Raw genomic sequence first — 17,821 nt, 5'->3', positions numbered from 1 at the left:
TCACAGGAATAGTGAAATAACAATTGGATACTTTTCTGTTCATTACTATAAAGTGAACTGTAACAACAGTAAAAATATGTTGAACTTCCTGTATTAGAACCCAGGATATCTGTCTTACAACCCTACACTTATACCTTCTGCCACAGGAATAGTTATATAACAGTTAGTTTCCTGTTGATTATTAACTTCTGGGTGCTGACTGCCACGCAGTGTCACTAGGCAGTGTTGCACAATGGAAAGCAAAAAAATGCAACAATGTATCCTTTTTTACATTCAGAATGCCTTTGTTCTGTCTGCAGGTGTTCTGTCTGCTTCCTGCATCGGCCACTAGTCCAGGTTTGCACGATGGTAAGTGTCACACAAACAAGATACATAAAGCTAAACTTGTTTTAGCCTTGTGATCAGTGTTTATTAGGTGTCATCCTTAAAAGGCATAGGTGGGACTTGAACCCTGATTTACACACAGTATATGCTGTGTGGATCAACTTATTTAGCAGATGTACTACATACACAGGTGCTTCACAGGTGTAGCTGATGTATTGGTTATCAAAGAAGTATATTACATGACATTTATTGTGCTTATCCATTTTCTGTGTTTGCGCTAATCCATGCACCATGCAAATACTGGCATAAAAAAGAAAATCTATAAAAGAGACAACACTACAAAATATATTTTAGTGCACGTGAAAGATTTTTACACAAGTCTGAATTTAAACTCTTTCACCAATGAATCTTCAAAACACAGCGTAAGGGTGCCTTTTCCCTCTTTGCTACAGAAACAGCTTTGCAGCAAAGAATGAAAATCATTGTGTATACAAGAACATCCAAATCATCCACAATAACATCAAGACATAACTTGTACACTTCTGATTTATTTGTACATGTATTCATTTCAGATGTAGTGCAATGACTGACTGCACAGACATTTATGACTATTGTTTGGAGAAATGCAGCTCTGTCTTATTTCTGTATGTTGTTCAATCTTTTCTTATCTGAGCAGTAATCAGAGATATGCAGCCATAAGGCATTTTATATCATTGTCCTTAAAATGCCAGAGAATATTAAAAGACAATAATATACAGTTTTCAACCAATGCAGGGGATGTGAGAAATTACTGAACAGAAACTAAGAAATGTGTAATGCTTACTTAGTTTTAAAAGACTAATACAATTACTTCTACACTTTGTAAGTCTGACCTGGCTGCCACATCTACTGGAGGTAAGGGAGTCTGAAATGTTGTTGTGTTTTCCTTCTCCCTACCAGTAATCATTCAGAGTTCAGCAACAAACACTGCTTCTTTGGTTTACATCTGCTACCATGGAGCCAATAATTTGTGAGTCAGCAATTCTAAAGAGTTCACACCTCATTTGATCTTCACCATGCTTACAGCCCTGTGTCAACACTATAAAAAGGTAACCATGTATCTAGGGAACCTGAAGGTGAGGAGACTTGTTTATGTGGATAAAGCAACTGAAGATTGTTATTACTTTAGATTTATCTGCACAGAAAACTATTGATCTTGATAAGGTATGATTGCATTTTTCAGTTAGATACTGGATATGCTCAGATATCAGTTAGAAAAATATTTTTATATATGTATTATCTGTCCTTTATCTATATGCAGTTTTTAGAAGTTTATTGATGTGGCATATGCATATTGGTCAGGGCATATTACTTTCACAGATGCATAGCCTTATTAACTTTTATCACAAGTGCTAAATGTTACAACTGTTTCTCTTTACACTCTCCTATTGTTATTTCTGTGAAATGTAAATGTCCTATATTGTCAAAGACACAAGGTGTTAGCATTTTAGGATGGTCCATAGACACCTCTAGGGGAGTGCTGGCCAAGGGTGCAGGTGACTCTCAATTGCATCAAATTGCTTTTCTGTGGTAAATGTGTACACATGTTTTGGGGACAATTTCTTTGATAGCAGTTAATTCACTGAAAGTTCTGATTCCTTTCTTTGGTAACAAAATGCCATTTGCTTGTTTTGGGCAGGGGGGGAGTCAAGTCCAATGTCTGTGTTAGCACATAGAAAATTGTTTGCACGGAGGTTTGCTTTGCTATTGTTACTCCCCTAGTTTTGGATTCAGCCTTGCTTTGTGTCTGACTGTGATATGTTACAACCACATAAATCCTTTTTATATTTAACTATATTTGTTTTTTTTTCTCCAGTGGGAAATAAAAATGACTTCCTTATGTGTTGTATCTAAGCAGGACTTTCATTTGTGTGTATTATCCTTCTTTTCTGTTTTACTGCGGTGGTGGTGCTGCGGTAGCGCTGCTGCCTCACAGTAAGACGCTGTCCTGTTTGATTCTCAGCTAGATTGTCTTCTGTGTGGAGACATGCGTGAATGGGCGTGCCTTCATTGAAGATTGTGCATCAGAGCTGGCAACTCGGCACGTAAAAATCTACTGCCAATCATTAGCGGACTGGAGTTCCACTATGGCGACCCCTAACTAGGAAACGCCGAAAGACACAACATCCTTCTTTTCTGTTTTATGTCACCTAGGACTATGGCACCCAAGTGTCCCAATGCCCACAAGCCCTCCTTCAAAACAACCCTACTACATTCAAAAAACTCCTTAAATCACACATTTATGAAAACCATATATGTAACTGTAATGACCCTCCCTGAATCTACCCTATTCTAGACTATTACTCATTGCTGACTCTGATGAACACTGTTATGTTGACTTATACTCTACTTAGGCAAATTGTATATAGTGTGAATATCTTCTAAATTTGTTCTTACTGTGATCTCAATTGTATATATTATGTACTTATACTCACTATACAAATGTGTAGTGATCATATACTTCTACTACAACCTTGTTTTTGCTTAACTGTTAACCTTACTCGAATATGTTTTTTTTCTTAATTATTGTTAAACTTTTTTAACTACTTTTTATTTATCGCTTTGTAACTATGTGGAGCCTTTCTCCCCAGGACTCCGCTGAAAATGGACACTTGTTGTCTAGCTAGACTATCTCGGTAAACAAATGTTAAATAAATAAATAAATAAATAAATTCAGTGACCCTGAGAATGATGTAATTCTACAAGCTTTTAGGTGAAATGGTGGCTTTCTGCTTGAGAGAGGCCATGGGGATATGTTTGGAGGAATGCAAAACTGGCAGCAGATAGTGAAAGATGTGAATGATGTTGAGGGTTGCAGCAGGACATATAATCAGGTGTGTTATAGGGCCACTGACATGATTTCATCAGCCTGGAGGAGAGCAACTGCAGTGACCTGCAGACAAATGCCTACTGGGGGGGGGCTACTACAGAGCCACTACTGACAACAAATGAAGAATTCCTGTCCACTGTCAGGTATCCAGAGAGCTCAGTGGAAAGTTCACAACATCATGGGATTGATGCTGGTGTTGCTGTTTCAGGGAGGACAAGTATGTCCCAGGAGGAGCTTCCAGGTAAGCTTAACTATTATCAATTATGATTTTTTTTGTATAGTAAAATATTGGCAGCAATACTTAGGTCTGTTTACCAATTTTTTAGGGGGGATTAATTGATACAGTTATCAACACATTCTGGTTCATTACACATTGGCTTGAGGTGGACGTGTCATTCCTGTTTCTGTTACATGTTTTGTTAATGGACAAATAAAAGGCCAAAAGTTTTTTTTTACCCCTTGTGTTACTGTTAATTGTGATAATGGTATCCTTAACTTTTGCTTAACCTTTTCCAGAACCATGCTTTCTAGGAACTGGGGAGCTGTCTGTGCAAGGTAAGCCAAACATTTTTTATTTCAGCACTGATGATCGGTTCACAGAAATATTTATTTTAGCTTTATGTGTGATGTGATTGTCAATGTATTGCTGTACTGTCTGCAATACAGGTACCACTATTAGTTTGTTAGCACATATTAGACTATAGCACTGTAGATATTTTTTTTCCTGTGTTTGTTGCCTACACCCATACATAAAGGTGGGACCTCCATTGCACTTAATAATTACAATCCCATTGCTATACTCTCCCCCCTGGCCAAAATCCTAGAAAAATGCATCCATACCCAGGTGCTAAAATATCTCCTAGAAAGCAATATCCTGTCACCTACTCAACATGGTTTCAGACCTGCCCATAGTATTACTACAGCCCTCCACTGCTTCACAGACACAGTAAACCATCTTAAAAATGAAGGTCTGCAGGTGTTAACTCTTTTTTTGGATATGTCCAAAGCATTTGACTTAGTCTCGGACCAAATCCTGCTAAACAAACTAAACCAATATCACCTATCAAATTCCACTCTTACCTGGTTCCAAAGCTACTTAACTGACAGGTACCAAGCTGTGAAATGGGAAAACTCTCTCTCCTCAGCTGCCCATAACTATAGGAGTCCCACAGGTTTCTATCTTAGGACCACTACTATTCACAGTCTTCACAAATGTCCTCCATACCTCCACACTGCATGCATCCATCATTCAGTATACAGATGATACTACCTTAATCTGTGTTGCACAAAACATTCCCACCCTCCTGCAAACAACTCAACTAGCATTCTCTGATGTTGAAAACTACCTTACCAAAGCCCAACTCATCCTCAATCCAAAGAAAACTCAGCTTATAGTTATAACCAGTTCTAACAAAAACACTGATAACAGTCAATTCACTATCTACTTCAAAAATTCTACTCCAATCGCTCCAGTGGCACAGGCTAAGCTATTGGGAATAACCATAGATTCCCACCTAAAATTTGATAGTCATTTCAACTTAACTATTAAAAAAGTAGATGCCAAACTGGGATCACTCTACCGTATCAAATCATTTCTTACCAACAACACGAGATCAGTCATTGCTCGCTCCCAACTTCTATCCACCCTACTCTATGCATCTCCCATTCTGACTAATCTCAACAAAACTGAACTAAGTAAAATGGAAGCCTGCTATAACAGAATTTCCTACTTTGCTGCAAATTGCTCATATAGAACTCATCACTGTACTGCTTTGAGACAGCTCCACTGGCTTGAACTGCCCAACCTCCTAACCTACAATTAGCTCTGCCTCTGTCATTCTATCTATTACCTCCCCAATAAGTGTCCTGCCCTGAAAAACATAGTACAACATCACTCAGCCAAAAGGCCTCTTAGATCATCAAGCAAACTACTACTAGAAGTCAGCAACAGCTACAATAGCTTTGGAGACACACTATATAGTAGTTCAGTGGCTAAAACATGGAACTCTCTCCCCACTAGCATACAAAACACATTGTCCAAAGCCTCCTTTAAAATCCTCATTTGGTGACATCTCAAGCAAAGTTGGCAGTGCCATGACTGCTCCCCAGGCTATTGAAAGCGGATAAGTTACACATACTAAACCTAGAGCACTTGCACTTGATAATAGTTTTCACTCTTACTCACAAGTACTGGCTAATGTACAGTGTATGTACTGTACCTGTGTACTATGTATGTATTCTACCTATGTTCCAAATTTCAGCTTTACACCACAAATCTATTAATTACCTTTATTTTTAAATCAATATTTTCTTGTTTGTTCTCTCCACTGTAACTGCTGATGTGCTGCATACCACTGTAAAAACATGTCTATTGTAATTTGTTTGTATATTGATCATGTCTAAATATCTAAATGTATCTGTAAGTTTTCTATGTGGACCTTTTCTCCCCAGGCATCTGCTGAAAAAGGCCTGTTTCGGCTCAGTCAGACACCCCCAGTTAACAAATGTAAACTAAAATAAAAATAAATAGATTATTATCACAGATGATCCTGACAGTGGTAGTGTGGGACTCCTTCCATCTAATGTCAGAGTATCGGCAGACTCTGATGATGATGGTGGCCAAAGAGAGGCACAGTCAGGGGGTGCGGAGGTTGAATCAGACACTGAGATTTGCATTCAGCCATCTCCTGTAATTCCACTGGACACAGCCAGTAGGCCTACAACAACCCATTCCAGTGATATTGAACAGGTGGAGAGTGAGACACTCAATCAGGGTAGTGTGATTACTGCAGCTTCAGTGCCTATTGACTCTGGCCATAGCCAAAGTGTGGGCAAAGTGCCACGTAGTAGAATTGTTAGGGGTGCTCAGTGGAGGCCTAATGTCCATCCTCCACCTGACCTAGGAGTGTCTTTCTGTGCCACTCAACACATGTTTGGAGCTGTCATGGAGGTGTAAGAACATTACAATAGGGTATCAAAGGAAATGCTTAGGGTTGTAGATGTGGCACCAGCTGACATGTGTGACTGCCTCCACTGTATTGTTGATTCAATGGATTAGATAAATGACATGTTGGAACAAGTCATGTCTGTGATGGAACATCTGAGGAGGGGGTTGGTATCCACATGGGCATAGGTCAGCCACATCATCTGATGTTAGCCAATGTGGCCATGCCCGATCATGCTCCTGTAGTGACACTACTTTCACTGCTCCATCAGTGGTTGATGTGTCCACATCCACATAAGTCAGGCCATGGGGTCATGGTCCAGAGCATACTTGTGAGGAGTCCTTGCCCAGCAGACATCAGTCATGCTCATGTAGCAGCAGTGCATATTACCGTGGACTTGGCATATCAGTGCACCTTCTGGCAGAGCAAGTTTTCGTGGTTGGGTACAATGACAGTGAGCTGCCCATTCTACCAGGCACAGCTCACACTTGTCTGACATATCAAGACATAGAGCTAGCACAGAACTTGGCTATATTTTTGCAGACACTCACACACCAATTTCACGTGGAGTGTCCATACGGACACACACACAACACTTACATGGTTCAGTTGTGGGCTTAAAGCTCACTCTTTCTCAGTGGTCATTTGATACACTTTATCCACATTTCTGCCTTTTTTTCTTTCTTTCTTTCTCACATGCACTGACTTACCTTTTGTGTCAGCCTAGGCTTCCTGCACCCCACCCCCCACAACATAACTCTGCTATATCCTTGTTTTCTATCTTTTGGATTCAGGGATACATAGCATTTGTGTCTGATGCTCAGGGTTTGTAGCTGATTTAGTGCTTAGAATTTCTGTGTTTGTGATGTTGTTTTGCTAATGCTTTCTTACAGTTTTTTGTAACATGTACATGCCTCCTAAACTCTTACAGCAAAAATGGTGGATCAAGTCATAAAAATTGGGACAAAGGCTGAAAAATAAGGAGACTTTTTAAATATTTTAGTCTTAACAAAGTTGTAGACAGTTGATAGAATCAAACAGTTTTTGCATCAGAGTTTTTAACATTTTTCTGAGGGATATGAAGTTTGAAACTGGAATGTGTGCATTAATTTGTAACTTTTCTCTTTAATGATTTGCCAGTACAAAAGTACGAGGCCAAAGTGAGGACATTCAGTAACCATCCCTACTTTTGAGAGGTATGAATATGTGAATACTTGATGCCTAAGGTCTATTACTTGATAAAGGACACAGGTTTTCACATAAGTCACTGCTGTCACATCTTGAAGTCTTTACTGTAAAAATCAACCACCTTTTACTTACTTACATAACCAAGTATCAGTATTCAAGACTATACCATTCATTTGTACTATTACACATTTTTTTGTTGTATTCCAGGTTCAGTACTTACCTTGTAAATCTGTCAGCTGCTTTTAGTTCAGGACTGACTCTGTCAGGAGTACACAGCCATTACATGGGTAGGTAAAGGTTGTGAGCATTGCCTGGCATCAATGTTACCATGTGTATGCGAGTAGGATGAAGGCTTTAGCCCCTTAAGGTGGTGAGTGAGTGTGCTATGTGTTGTCTCTTAGCCAATACAAGGGCATATTGATTATGCCTACACCTGCCTATACCCACAGCAGCTGCTGGTTCCCCCTCTGACTTCTCACCTGTGTATGGCTGTGGTGACGTTGCCATTGGTGATGGGATGTGTTCCTCTTCCCATTGTTAATCCTGCTGAAACTGTTTTCTCAGGATGATGTTGTGTAGCACGGCACACACAGTGAAGATTTCAGTACATGTACATTAATTGTACTGCAGGGCTCTGACAGATCTGTCTAGACACTGGACCCACAACTTCAGCAGCCCAAACACACACTCTATGATATTTCTGGTTTGAATATGTGCCTCATTATGGCAGTAGGTGTGTGTGCATTTCTGATGGGTGTCATCAGCCACAGTTCCAGTGCATAACCTGCATCCCCCCAGTAAATGACACTGTGGGATATCACCCTTAGTGAACATCTGATAAAGGTGGGAGTTGTGCCAGATATGTGAGTTGTGGTAACTGCCTGGGTTGCCAGCACACACATTCATAATGATTCCCTTAGCTTCACACATGACTTGGCAGTTAATAGAGGGTAGTGTGCTACAGGATAGAACTCCTGCATATTCATGGCCCAGTCCTCAGGTGTACATGGAAAATATATGTGGTCACTGGTATTGGAGCATAGCATTCGGGAATTGATGGAGGATCCTGGATGCTGATGCCTGTGACACTCCTACCATGCCCTCTGTTGGTCTCTAAAAGATTCTTGTAGCTAAAAATCTAAGTGCTACATACACCTTTGTCTCCAGTGGTATTGGTTCCCTCTGTTTGTCCTTGCCCTGAGTTGAGGACAACCAAGGTTGCAGAGTTGCTGTAGTGTGTCTCTATCCATCATGTAGTGCTCTACAGTTTCCACCTCATGCAGATTATAATAAGTTAAACAGGGACTGAAAACTCTTCTCATTCTTGACCATAGTCATTTAGCTGCAGCAGCAGCATAGACTTCAGCCTGTTGCACATACACATAAATTAAAGCAACTGCAGCCCCTAACATTTCTTTCTGTGCGAACTTCTTTCCAAGGCTGTATTACAATAGGTTTTTGAATTCAAGGACAAACCAGCACTGAGTCTGCTTTATAGCTTGTTGAATAGCTCCTCCATCTTGGATTGGTTGATCAGCAAACAATTCAGCATCTTATGCTGTAATTAGTATACCATGGTGTTTACCATACTTGCGAGGCTCTACACACCTTGTAGAGCCACCTACTCAATACAAAACAGTGTGCTACCATGTGCATGTCGCGTCACAATGCGTACATGGTTTTAGCAGTTCATGTAGGGTTTATAGAATCTGCACCAGTGTTTTTTTTTTTCTTATAGTTTATTGCTTTGGTGTGGCAATTTTTAATTCCTGTTTTCCAAAGCTGCTTAATTCCTGTGGTTTACTGACTAATTAAGTTAAACTACATATACTCTAAATTCATATTTCTTCCCTTAAAATTTAGAAAGATGTAGTATAATCCATTTTGTACTAGTTCAAAATTAAGCAACAATAGTTTGTAGCTTAAACTCTCTGTCTCTGTTTAAACTAAAAGATGTTCTTGTGCATAGGGAACATAAATTAAAAATACATTCTTGTCTGGAGTCCTTAGTTTTAAAATGCATTATACAGGAACATTGCCTTTTCATTTTTCTGAGGAGTGTCTGTAGACTTGTCTACTCCAGAAGTTATCTTATTAAAGTACAGTGAGGCAAAAACTACTATGGCCAATATATTATTTGACATTTCAAGCTATGTTTTTACATGGCCTTTTTGAGTATGTTGTTATCATGAATGTGAGAATAGTTTAACCACTGTTTTGATGATTGACAGAATAACTAGGGAGATTTTGATGAAAGATGCTTTCAGCAAACAGAAATGCTTGCCCTTTAAGCACTGTTGTGTGACCTTGGAGTTGGTATAAGTAATTCCCCCACATGGAAGAGAAGAGAGGCTTACTCACTCTGTAGTAATAACTTTTGTTGTTCACTGAAAGTGGCTTTCAGTGAATATCTTTCATGCTGTTGTCCATTTGCAAAATGTCATTAAATAAATTATCATGACTCTCTCTCTTCTTATGGTATAACTAAATGGTTTGGTTTCACAGTTGCTTTGCTTTTTCTTTTGCTGTTTGTGATGCTACCTTTGAGCATATGATGATTCGTTGAGTCTTCAGTGTATCAACTGAAAAGGAGTACCACTCCATCAGTTACCAGATGGTGTACAATGTACAGGGTACTATATACAATGTATCTATGCAGTATGAAGGCAGTTCCATGATTCTCACATCTACTACCAATCTGACCCTACCAGCATTTCATGAAGGGTGGCTTTCCAGATGGTAATTTAATTGTCGGGTGCACACATTGCCAACAACCAAGTCTCATATATGTTTTTTTCCCATTGATATGACAGCAGAACACTTATGATGGTGTTAGTAGTTGAAGTCTGGAGATGATGCAGAACATGCCTTGCAACCCTGGCTGATCATCCTTGTTTGTAGCCCCCCAGACCATGGTAGATAATATACAACATCACTCTGTCAGAGGCACAGAGAATCATTGAACATGTGTTCAGACTCATACTCATGAAGACTTGCTTCTACTATTTGGGTACATCTGGTGACACAATGCAGTATGTACTTGAGATCTGCAACCAGATTTTAATAGACTGTGTTATGTTATACAACACAGTGAAGCAAAAGCAGAGAAGCAATGAGAACATCAAAGTACTACCAGACAAACCTATAAACCTATGGTGCAGCAAATGTGTCATATGAGGACTTGTCAGATGCTACGGCACACTATGTGAGGCATAAATAGGCTGGTGAGGTGTACTATGTTGCCCTGCAGGATCAGGACTTCAGTCATCTTGCTGCTGGACAGTGCAGCACTTCAGAGGCATGTTTGGAAACCTTGACTTATCAATAAATGCTTGGCATCTTTGTCCCCAAAAATGACTGTGGCTAGGCATACATACAGTAGGCCAATGAGGGATGGGAATGAGATGGAAGTGCAGAACACAGAGTGACTAATATGGTGGATAATGCCACACTAAAGGAGGCAGTCATCTCTGGCCCAGTTCGCATACCCTAACCATCGCTGAGTATGATGTTTTTCTCACCTATCACAGATAGGGATATTAGGAACTAACCTCTCAACCTGCAGACATTGAAAATAGGAACAAAGGCCCTTAAAAATAGGAACATGCAGCTAAAATATGGACATATAATTAGCATAAAAATGTAATACCAAATAGCATATAACTCTTCTCGCTTCCAGTAAGAATGTGGGATACTACTCAGAAACATATTATTAAAAAGTAGTGAGTGGCAAACATGATGGAAACATTTAAACACATTATCAAAGAGGCAGTACAAAATCTGTACACTTTAATGAGCTGTATTGTAACATTCTAGTCCACAAGGTAATTTATTTTCTTCAGAAAAAGTTGTAAGATGTGTGTGTCCTTTTTCTTTTAGTTTTCATGTAGTGTAGTTTTCTGTGAATTAGGCAACTTCAAAAATCACATATAATGAGGATGGTTCAGAAAATTGCATGAAGAGATAAATTAAACATGGAAACAGGGGCATACTTCCAAAACAGGTGTATTTTAAAACAGGTCTGAAAATAGGAATATTCCTTCAAAACAGGGGCAGTTGAGAGTTCTGTCAGGAGCTCTTCCTTCCCTTTGATATACTTCTGTATTGATGTCCACTTTCTGTGATTGATCTGTTTCTGTCAATATTCTTTGCCTTGGTCTCAGCATGCTGTATTATATCACTGACCTGTGATGCACCTCTACTGCTGTCCTACTATGGCAGCAGTCCCTGCTATGCCAGGTCCCAAAAAGCAGTGCCTGCTTTTCCCATCTCAACAGATTTTAATTCCATTTTTTTGTAAATCATCAGACCTTGTTTTACTTATTTTCCATTCCCTTGCTACATAAAATATCTTACATGCAGACAATACATTGCAGTGGAATTCCTTGATACTTGATGCTTTTTATTGGATGGTGGAAACTTTGTGAGTGATTTATAAATATGACCTTTCTTGGGATTTATGATATTTGTAATTGTGCCATGATGTAAACATTTTCTGATCTTAGACCTGGCATGCTTAGGAATGGAGCATGGGTTGACAACGTTTTAGCCAGGTATATTATTTTTAAATAGAACACTGAATTTGCAGTTTTAATTGTTTAATTAATGAAAGTTGAATTTTTGTTATTATATAAAATGTTGTTATTATGTAACATCAGGTTCCTGAAAATGTCATTATAATTGTTAATTATTTTTGAGCCAGCTGTATATAAATATACAGACATATTTTAAGGCAGTATTTCCATTTCTGGTTGTATATGAATGACATTTTTTCTTGATGGAATCTGAATGGGATTCAAACGTGAGACACATGCAAATTCTTTGTCCATTTCATTTATTACATTTCAGCTATCACTGCTTGTATGTAAGGGGCTCTTATTCTATCCCAGTACTTGTCAAGTAACATAATCTGCTAATGTTGCATAATTGCTGCTAATACATCTGAAAGTAGTTCTTAGGTTGCAATTCTAAATAGCTCTTTCAAATCTAATTCTTGCAAAGAATATTCCAGAACGACCTTGACCTAATTAAAAAAAAAATCTATAAATGAAATCATGGACTGTTTTTGATTGTTAACCAATATAGATCTTTATTTCCTAACAAAAGGAACACATATTATCCAAAGGTATATAGTTCATGGTCTGACATTGATTTGTATTTGATTTTCCATTTATTATTGGACTCCACCTAGAATGTAACTTTTATTGTACTGAGATATTTTTCTAATCATGCTAAAATTAAGTTTCTCTTCAGATCAGCTAAGCCACTGTCATTGAGATTTAACCCAGAAATATAGCTATTTCTAGAAGTTTAATCTCTTGAATAAAATCAAATTAGTTTCCATTGGTCTGAAAATGCAAACTGTACAATCCCAGGTGGTATGTTCTGGACTACTTCAATAATTATACAGGTATCCCTGAGTAATAAAGTGCTTTTTTTTTCATAAACAGCATCAACCCAAGATAAGTCAAACAAATGACCATCTTAGCAGCATTCCAAAGAAACAGATCAAAGAATATCCGTAAGTTAGGGGATTTAATCAAAAATATTAAAACAATGTAGTTATGATATTATCAACTGTTTTGGTTGTCAGTGAAATATATTATAGCAATAACCAATGACTGGGTATGGTATATTGAAAAGATTTACCGATAGTTGATGTGGTTTAATCACACGGACAAAACCTGAGTGATTAAACAAAAGCGAACTGTGGGTAACTCTTCAATATCACACCCAGGAGATGGAATTTCAGACATTTAGCAAATAGAAAACATTGATTTTAAACTTTTTTTGCATTAATTGCATCATATGTGATGCTTGTTTCTATAATTTTACTTTTTTATTCAGGATGTTTGTCTTCTCATCAGATTCATGACCAGATGATTACTTTGGAGACTTAAATAATTTATTTCAATTAAATTTTATTTTTGCTTTCATTACAGATGTGTTAAAAATTGAAAACAGCAAACTAGCATTTCTTATTTCAAACACTTCATTATATATTATTTTTTTCCATAACAATATGCAAATTCTCTGTGAAGATGTTAGAACTGATATGCATTCAAAACAGATATGAACATAAGGTTTATAAGGGAAACTAGGGGTGGAATGCAGATGTCCAATAAGTTATCAAAAGGAAAAAGGACTGTAAGAAGGAAGAAGTGGGAGACAGAAAAGATGCACCAGGCTAAGAAGAAATACTGGTCACTAAAAATATAATAGGAGACAGGTTACAATGACAACGAACATGACATCAGAGAAACTCTGCCAGCTTCTTGAAAGTGACTAAGGAGGGTAAAAAATAATCTCTATCTGGTGCCAAGGTAATGACAGCAAGATAAAGAAGAACAGCAGAAGCATAGCGTTGGCCCAGGTAGCACCAAATCCATCAAGTCTTCAAGTGAAGATAAAAAAAAAAATCATTTCTGTAATTAGCCAATCACTGCAGCTTATTGCAATTTGATTTGTGTCCTCTCTAGCTCTGCTCTTCCATTGAATAGAAAAAAAGCAATTCCTTCTGCTGGCGCACCTACCGGCTTATTACAGCTAGATCCATGCCCCTCCTTTGAGCTCTTCCATTGAAGATCAAAAAAAAAAAAAAAGAGTTCCTTCTACTGTCACAGATGCCCAACATGGCCCCCTCTCCTGTGCCATACCCTGCTTCTGCAGATTTTACTATCTAAATTTTCTTCTTTTGAACTGTAACAAACAGTTGCTACAGTTTATAACCTGCCTGCATGGAGTGCTAGAGCACTCAGGTTTTAGTTAAAGAAAAAAAAAGAGATTTCCTTTTTTATTCCACTTTTAAATTTAGTAAACTGCTTGGTCCAATGTTGTAATCAGCTACAACAGTTTAGACCATATACAAAGCACTAGAGGACTCAGGTTTGAATGCTTTTTAAGCTGGTATTGCACTAAAGAGAGATCAGTAATGCCTGAGTGTGCCCCCCCCACAAAAATCTTTGCACCAGGTGTAGTTGCCCCTCTTGCCCTGTCCTAGCTATACTACTGGCCAGCAGACACTATTCATAACATATGCCAGCAGCTCTACTCCCTTGTTAAGAGGGCATTAATCACAGATTGAAAAAGTCCATCTAGAAGCTCCTGAGTGTAAAGAACCTCACAGATGTTTTACTGTCATATGCATAGTCTACAATGTAAAAGAAAGGAGAACCCACCATAGAAGAAATATGAAGTTTACTATGGAAGAAGAAGTCAGAGCAGATATGATCAAGGTATTAGGTGTATTAGGGGAGAAATTCTACTGAGGGTATGGAGAGACAGGAATATCCCAGATGATTGGAGAATAAATATTTAGTGTATGTGTATAAGAATAAATGGAATATTCACAACTGTAAGCAGTACAAAGGTCTAACATTCCTGTAGAAGTGCATGAAAGTGTGAAAAAGGTGACTGATAAATTAATATGAAAAGTAGAAGAAAGTAAGATGGGAAATAAGCAGTTTCACATCAGAAAGCAATACAATACACCCAATGTTTACAGTAAGATAAATAGTGGAAAAACTGGAGATGAGGAAAAGTCCACCTGGCTATTCTCAGTGTTGAAGATATATGACAATATCCTATGTAAACTAATTTGGGCAGTCCTGTGATGGTTCATAGTCCCAGAAACAATGGTAGAATCATTGCATGCTGTGTACAATTACCTATTGACACAAGTGCAAAGACTGTTTAGACTCCCAAAGAGACTCCCAGTTAGAGTGGGTGTGCATCAGGGTTCAGATGAAGCGCATTCATTTTCATACTGTTTACAGACTACATCAGCAAACAAGTCAAAATGGAAGGACAGCTATAACAAAGCTGCTGTATGCAGATCATATTGCACTACAAGCAGACTCTGAACAAGAACTTCAGCAAATGACAGAGGACTGGAAAGCAAAAATGAAGGCACATATGATGAAACTGAGTACAGACCAGACGATGGTGATGGAAGCAAACAGAAAAAAATAGAAGAAGCTGGAAATGCAATAGAATGGAAAATAATTGAATATGTTAACAGCTTCAAGTATTTGGGAGGTATGGCTGAGGACAGGGAAGTCTGAATGAGGGTGTCAAAGCTAGAATAAGAGTTGCTGCTACGAACTATCACAAAAAAGTAAAAGCGAGTATGAGACAGAATAATGCAAATAAACTGAAAAGTAAGGCTTATAAAACAGTTGTACAACCAATACTGCTGTATTGCACAGAAATTTGAGCATTGACAGCAAAGCAACTGACAAAGCTTGAGGTGATGGAGAAGAAGTGTCTGAGATGGATGGTAGAATGCATGTTGTGGGACAGGCAAAGACATAAAAACATCATAGGGGCATGGCCAAGATGGCAAACTGCTAACAGCACAAAGTCTTAGCATTGCTTTATTTTCTTTTTTTTTTTTTGACAGGATTTTATTATACAGACTTAACACAAACTTATTTTATTATACAATTTGAGTCTTTTAAACAAACTTGGACAACTATTTGAAGGAAAACAAATCGCGTTTTTATGTTTTTTTCTTTGATTTTTTTTCCTTTCAGATGTTTTATTGACTGTTGTGACAGAATGACTCAACTCAAAAGTGAACTCACAAGACAACTTGGTGAAAAAATGAGCTACATTCTATAATGGACAGTGTCCAGGAGCTTTATGTTAAATTTGATAAACTTGAGATCAAAATGGACAATATAAAATAAGATTCCAAGAAACAAACAGAAGTGTTTAAAGAGATCATAAAACAACAATCTTATTTAGATCTCAGCAATAGAAGACATATTAAATGACCTGAATAGCAGAATGACAGAGAGTGAGAATCACACAGAATTCCTGTTAGAACAAAATACTTTGCTTATGGAAAAACTAGAGGATGTAGAAAGTAGATGTAGAAGAAATAATATTAGGATATATGGAATACCAGAAAGGAAGAAGGAAACCATATGTTGCAGCTTTTAACTAACTAGATGCCTAAAATTATAAATCTACCAGAAGCTCTCTCTTTTGGTATTGATATAGTCCATAGATATCTTTTGACTATTTCTTTGAAGAAAAATCCTCCAGTCCTCAGAAATATTATTGTAAAATTTGTCTCCAGCCATGCCAAGGACCTGGTACTGAAGACAGCTTCTCAGATAAAAATAAATGACAACACTATCACGTTTGACAATGACTATAGTGTATTTGTTATGAGCAAGAGGAAAGCATGGATTCCATTCATAAATAATTAAAGAAGCTAAACATTAAAGGTCAACTAATGTTTCCAGCCATAATTAAGATCTTTTTTACCAGAAAGTCTGAAAACTTTTAATTCTCTAGAAGATGCAGTGGACTTGTCTAAAAAAAATAAACTTTTTGATCAATCAGAAAATATGGATTGGACTCTTGTCAGCTTAAAGAGACAAGCAGCAATAAATGTTTGGACTTTGTAGGACAAAAATAGTAAAAAAAAAGGTAAAACAAACAAAGAAATATACTTTATCAAAGTACCTTATCTATTGTATCTGAAATAGTGTATGTATATAATTATTACTATTACTTATAAGTACCTTTAGTATTTTATTTAAATCCTCTCAATCATTATTGTTTTAACATAGAGAGTAGTATGTATGTGTGTGGGGGTGTATAGTAACATATTTAACTAATCTACTTAGTTTATATATACTGTCTATGCATAATTTCAAGTAATCTGTTTTTTTTTATTTTTTGTTATTCTATCTGATTAATTTGAGTGCATGTGCAGTGGGTGTTGTTTTGAGTTATTTTGACTGCATGAAAATAATTTATATATATATTAGGTCACTTTTTTAAATAGATTTAACTTGTGTGGTGTTTGTTCATTACTAAGGCTCTTATTCACAGAATTAGAGATGCTATTGATTAGTTTTACAGTAGCTGCTTCATTTCAGTCCCTGTTCCCACCTAGCATTAGTTAAATTGCTTTAGAATTTTTTTCACATACATTGAGCTGTTTTTCAACTTATAACAGTGTAGATTCAATGTTCAAGCTGTCTGCGCTGCAGGAAAATGCATTTTGAACTTAACCCTTATTTACAGGAAGTGAACTTTTAGAATGTTAAAACAAGCAGCAGAAGCACAACAATGGAATATTTAAAATTAATCTAGTTAATCTGAAAACATATCCATGTAGTTTTTATGTTCTTTCTCTTTTAAAAAGTGGAATAATGAAAATAAAAAAAGGAAAGAAGAATGCAGTGGTAAGAAGAAAAAGAAGACAACTGTAGACTTAAAGACACTGTTACTAATCTCTGTTTAGTGACATCTTGTGAATTTCCTAATTATAGTTCAGTGAAAGTTGTATCATGTATATAAGTACAGTATAAATATAATATACCCATGCAGCAGATCATCACAGTACAGAGGAATATGCCATTTATAGTGATGGAAATGCCTGTTTAAAACAAAATTACTGGTTTTAATGTGTCATAAAAGAAACTGAAAAAAGCTAATATAACTTTAATAATAATGAATTAACATTTACTGCTAT

The sequence above is a fragment of the Protopterus annectens genome, chromosome 1.part0 (assembly GCF_019279795.1).
Source record: "Protopterus annectens isolate FY-2018-M chromosome 1.part0, PAN1.0, whole genome shotgun sequence".
Taxonomy (NCBI): domain Eukaryota; kingdom Metazoa; phylum Chordata; order Ceratodontiformes; family Protopteridae; genus Protopterus; species Protopterus annectens.
The sequence above is the reverse complement of the archived record's forward strand: the minus strand, read 5'-3'. Positions refer to the sequence as shown.